This window comes from Corvus cornix, chromosome 3 (genome assembly GCF_000738735.6).
Source record: "Corvus cornix cornix isolate S_Up_H32 chromosome 3, ASM73873v5, whole genome shotgun sequence".
In the NCBI taxonomy this organism is placed as follows: domain Eukaryota; kingdom Metazoa; phylum Chordata; class Aves; order Passeriformes; family Corvidae; genus Corvus; species Corvus cornix.
The window spans coordinates 49,820,512-49,826,710 of record NC_047056.1 but is presented as its reverse complement, the minus strand read 5'-3'; positions in this window follow the sequence as shown (position 1 = coordinate 49,826,710).

Sequence of the window (6,199 nt, the reverse complement as noted above, 5' to 3'; positions counted from 1 at the left end):
GGAAGATTAAAAAAAATAAAAAGAGCAAGTGAACAGGTTTTTCCAGTTTTTGCTGAAGCGCAGATCAGAACAAAGGAGCTGTTGGACAAACAACTCATAACTCAGTCACCTGAGACTTTGCAAATCAGCAAGAATAGAAAACAGGGGGAAACAAAAAAAAAAAAAAAAAAAAAAAAAAAAAAGGCATTGGCCAAATGAATTTAGCACTCTTTTCCTCCTGTCAAGCAAGTCCTGCAGAGTGGGCTGGATAAGCTAGCAATGGGAAGATGCAAAAATTATCTGTGGTTTTCATGCAGAAAAAGGTAGTAAAAGGAAAACAATCACTTCTCCTTTTGCTTAATTCACCAGCCTGGTGCATGTGCCCACCCTTGGCCGAACAGTTTTACAAATGACCCTGGTTTAACTCTTGTAGCATGAAGTGATATTTGTAATATTGAGGGTTCCAGTAAAAACTGTCTTGATTCATGGTTACCTTAATTAGGGATCCTGCAGGTACAGGTCTGCTGAATGTTGATCACTTTAATTAACTTCTTATTCATAGATTTGGTGGATTTATTCTAACTATTGCATTTGATACATTTATTGGTAAGTTTCAGCCTCTCTCCTTTAATAAATCTTTATTTTCTAAATAAATCATGTTTGAAAATCAACCCTTTATTCTGCACCCATCTCCCCACACGCATGAACAGGCTGACCCAAATCTCTCTGATCTGTTCAACAACTGTTCTTTTTTCTCTTGATGTAATTTTCCTAAACACAAATACTACTTGTCACAAATAAGCCTACCTACACTGGTAAATCAAAAGATATGAGACCTCTAATATATAATGCAATTCATTACAAAGAATTGGGACTTACATTTTTCTGGCTACTTCCTTGACCAGCTCTGCAAACCCATTGAGTTCTGATCTCTGTCTAGCTTCTTAATGTTACCAAAGGCGGGGTTAGTATTTCTGTTTTCTCACCATGTTTTCTGGATCCTTTCAGTAGGGGTGTTCTAAAGCATAGGGAACCTACGTGATTGCCAGGTCCTACTTCTGCCACCACCTGCTCTTCACCTTTTGCTCATCATCTTCCACCCTTCAGCTTTCATCCTAAAAGCCTGTTATCCATCACATGCTCCTTCTGTCTCTTGCTCTATTCTGTCTAATGAACTGTAATGTTTAATTGTGAGATTCTTTAAAGGTACTTGAAAAAGTAAAAGTACTTGAACTGTACCGCACTGAGATGAGAAAACAACAAGACTGTTTCAATGAAACATTTGCTAGTAATGACTGCATTTCTGTAATGTTCTTACTAAACATTTCAAAATGTATTGTGAACACTAAAACAGCTTTCCAACACATCTGTAAAGAAGATATTGCCAAAATGGTTTAAAAACAAGTTTCAGAGGTGCTGAGCTCTTGCAACTCTGTTTTAGATAAGTGGGAGTTTAAAAAGTGCACGACACCTAAACATTAGGCTATAATTTGCCTGAAGGCATAAAACTCAGGTGTCCTGATACCTAGTTTGATGACTCAGTCAGGAAATCATTCTTTGATTTGAAACAACTACTTGAAAGTCAGTGTAGAAGGCTGGTTTGTGGATCTTCAAACAGACTCTGAAATCACAACAGCTGCTGTAAAGGTAAAGGTTGAAACTATAAATCCAATGTTTTTGATTGGTTTCATGACCTTGATAAGTTTCCTTATCTCACTGAATAAAATGTCAGCTTAACTCTGCAGAAGAGGGAAAAAAATACTAGTACCATAATAATGCTAGACTATTTTTTGTTTTTTTATTCTTGTACAGAACATGTTTCAAATAGTCAACGTCCCACAGTCCACATCTTGATTTTTGTCTCCAAAGGAAAAAAAAATCTGTTCCTTTGTACAGTGTTAAAAAAAGCCTCTCCAAAACATTTCCATTCTGTTTGTGTGCAAAAGAGACTTCCAAGCAGCAACCTTACTGTGTGAAGGCTGTTTGGAATTCTGTATAAAATGCATTTGGAAGTTTAAACCTATTTGCCAAAAAAAAGATGAATGCTGTAGCTAAATAGTACTTCCAACAGAAAGCTTCTACTGGTCCAGCATTTAATCTGCTGTGTAGCTTCTCTGCAAATGACAGAAAATACTGCTTTTGGGCACAGTCCCTTAAGCAACTAACACAGTAGGTTTATTTTGTTTTGAATCAAAACCAGAAAATGTAAAAAATATAATTGTTCATCTACCATTTTGCTCATGCAGCATTCCACTGCTTAAACTGCTTCTTGTAACAGAAATTCCTTTATCCAGTTTAAAATGGTGCATAACTTTCGGTTGCTCAAAAGTTGACTGGCACCGGAGACACATACACAAATATGCTTTCTACTCCTCTTTCATACATGACCTAGGGCCTCTTCGTGCTCACAGGCCCCCAAGCACCCTCAGGCTCTGACATAAATATTGGGGGGAAAAAAGGTATTTGAGCTATGGTAGCAAAAATTTAGCCCCAGGTTCTGGATTTTCAAAACACTGTTATCCCTGTGGTTTTAATAAATGGAAAAAGGATTTTTGCAAAGTGTAGGGGAGAGGCAGTGATTGAGAACTTACATTGTCTTATTTGACTTGTGTGCCAGTCAAATAAGAAAACAGATACTTAAATGCTTAAAAAGCAGTAAATGGAAAGAATATACACAACACTGGTTACTCAAGAATCCAAAACTCTAAGAAATTGAACTAATTAAATTTGCATTCTATAAATCTGTCCCATGTAATTTTTTTATTGCAACTTTGTCTTATACACATTTCTTTCATTCTCCTCTCTCACCTTCCGATTCAAGGGTGAGGAAAGCACCGTACAGTTTAGAAATATGTACGATGGCTGTGCATTAGTGCTTGTTTAACAACAGATGTGATTCAACAGGTTGTAGCTTCCCTAATGCCTAGCAGGTCTTTATTGTCCCCATACCTGCATTTGAGGCCTCCTCACTTGTACTAATTCAGTGCTCTTTAAACTGAATCTATGAAATCTTGTGACTATAAAATACCAACAGAAAACTATCAACAAATCGAAGGACTTATGTTCTCAAAATGGACCCACTATTAACAGAATAGTAGAATAAAATATAGAATTTGAAAAAAATGATTGAGAAAGCAGAACAATTGTAAACTCTGAGTCTAATGTGTGCAACTTACATTACTACTGAGCTCTTTTATATCTATATATGTATATATATACACACACACATACATACACAAAATACACATAATATATATAAAAACCCACACGTGTGTGTGTGTATGTGTGGGTGTGTAAATATTCACTGTTATGAATTCAGGAGAAATTCAGCTGAACATAAACAGACTACAGTCATTCAAGCAGGGAGGAAGCCAGATGTGAGGACTTGATAGATCCAGATTTGTGAAAATCTGCCAGGGGTTACTTCATTGCAGAGCTCTGTGGGCATTCACTGCAATTTCCGTAGAGTGGAAAGGAAGTTGTTCTCACTGCATCTAATTCCTTGGCTGAGGTATTTGCCCATCCTCCTTCAGAGGGAGAGTGCCATCTACTGAAGCATTCCTTTGCACAGCTCCCTTGAGCCTTGTCCCACTCACAGATTGACAAAATCCATTCAAAGGGGTTGTAAAACTGAACAAGGTTTTACAAGGAAAAGCAGCTGCTATAGATGTGAATCTCTGCTGTAAAGCACCAGCTGCTTGTAAAGAACCAGGCCAAAGATGGTAAATACAACCACTGGCTTGTACAAGCCTGTTCTCCTGCTTTTGAAGAGATTAAAGACAACCTCACTCTCGGTTTCTTCATTCCTAATAAATCCTTGGAACTGAGATTACATTACCACTTTGTAACTCTTAGGAGTGGCATTCCCTGAAGGCACAATCCAATTTCACTGCTGACTATCAACCATGGACTTTCCTATTGATTCCTCCTTTTGTGTTAGTTCTCACAAGATGCACAACTACTCAGCCGACTCTGAATAGTGAGAACACCTGGTAACAGTCACCAGGAGTCTGGCTTGGACCAGTGATGACACAATATTATTGTGCTGCTTTGTCTTTATGTATTTTCCCATTGTCTTGAGCTTCATACTTTGCTGTAAATTTTCTGGACTGTTGCTGTACTCAAAGCAGCAGTTTGTGTCATGCTCAGAGATACTGTCTCCTATGATAATAATAAGCACATAAATTTATTTATTTTTTGGTATTTTTTTATTGCTTTGTAGCAAAAGAAAGTGTCTCTCACAGCTCAGAGGTATCCACATACCTTAGAGGTTTGAACAAATTGTATAAAAAGAAAGTTAAATTTTACAAGGTAAATTATCACACAAAGTCATGGAATCAGAGGAGAGGGAGACCTGTCAGGTTGTGTTTCATGTGAATACCCTTAGAAAACCACTGTTTTGATGTGTTTCAAAGCACAGGTGCATGTCCTGATGCTTTTGCTACCAAGGCGTTCCACTGAAGAATCACACAGCCCATAGCTCAAACATCATGTTTGGCAAGACAAGGAGTGAACAAAAGTTTGAAAGAACTTGCATTAATTGTCATTAGGCAAATATATTTGCCAAAATCTTACGATACATTTTCAAAAAGTTTCACATTGTAGTTTGTTTTTTTTTACCGCTGGGCACACGGTATGTTGTCTTAAATACAACAGATAACTGAGAGTAGAAGTCTTTCTGTAATATACATCCCCATGTATCTTATTTTGGCTTATGCCCGACAAATCTTTGTTGGTGCCAATAGGATTGAGTGCACCCTCAACATATTTGCCAACAACACCAAGTTGAATGGTGTGGTCAACACACTGGAGGGAAGGGATGCCACACAGAGGGACGAGGATAGGCTTGACGTGGGCCTATATGAGCTTCATGAAATTCAACAGGGCCAAGTACAAGGTTCTATACCTGGATCAGGACAATCCCAAGCACAAGCACAGGCTGGCAGAGAATGGATTGAGAGCAGCCCTGAAGAGAAGAACTTGGGGGTGCTGATGGATGAGAGGCTGGACATGATCCAGCAAAGTGAGCTCAGTGAGTACAGGGTGCAGAACGCCAATTGTATCCTGGGCTGCATCCAAAGCAGCGTGGCCAGCAGGGTGAGGGAGGGGATTCTGCCCCTCTGCTCTGCTCTGGTGAGACCCCACCTCCAGTGCTGCAGCCAGCACTGAGGCCCCAACACAACAAGGACACAGACCTGTTCGAGCAAGTCCAGAGGCATGTCACAAAGAGGACCAGGGGGCTGGAACACCTCTCCTATGAAGACAGGCTGAGAGAGCTGGGGTAGTTCACATGGGAGATGAGAGAGCTCTGAGGAGGATATCGTACAGCAGCCTTCCAGTGCCTGTGGGTGGGGGGGCTACAAGAGGGCCAGAAAGTGACTTTTTACAAGGGCATGTAGTGACTGGACAAGGGGCAATGGCTTTAAAGTGAAAGAGGGTAGGTTTAGTTCAGGTATTGTGAAGAAATTCTTACTGTGAGAGTGGTGAGGCACTGGCACAGGTTGCCCAGAGAAGCTGTGGATGCACCATCTCTGGAAGTGTTCAAGGCCAGACTGGATGGGGTTTTGAGCAACCTAGCCTAGTGGAAGGTGTCCCTGCATGAGCAATTCTCAGAACCATTAAGAAATAGAAGGAGGTGTACTGAATGCAGCCAAATCCCATGACAGTTCTGAAAACCTTATAGGCCATGGTAAATTGTCTTCTCTCACAGGTTCATTATCAGAGATCAAGGAGCCTCTTCATTAATAGTGCCTTATTGTTGGTTACAGCAAAAGCTGTAGCATGCGTGCTGCACTTGAGATACACATCTGTTACCCCTATCCCTACAGAAATGAAAACCTTAAAAGGAGAGAGGGATTTGTTTCTCTCTAGGCCAGACTGTTCATCAGTTAACCACACTGTTTTTATTTCAGCACCAACTACTCGTTGGTTGCTGCCTCCATAGAATGCTACACTTCAAAAAACTTAATAGCCAAAATAAATAGATCTAACCAGTACATCACTTTCCTTACACATGAAACAGTAAACTAGCATTTGGGGATTATGTCTGCTTCTCATCTTCCATGCCTTTTTCCTTCCATCAGTTGCTTTGGGCTGCCTCCCAGTCATTGTCCCCAGAATTCAAAAAACCCATGTCAAAATGGCATATGTATCCCTTCCTAATTTTTTTGTAGTGGGTTGTTTTTTGTTTCCTGCCTCAAAAAATAACAGGCAATAGCCT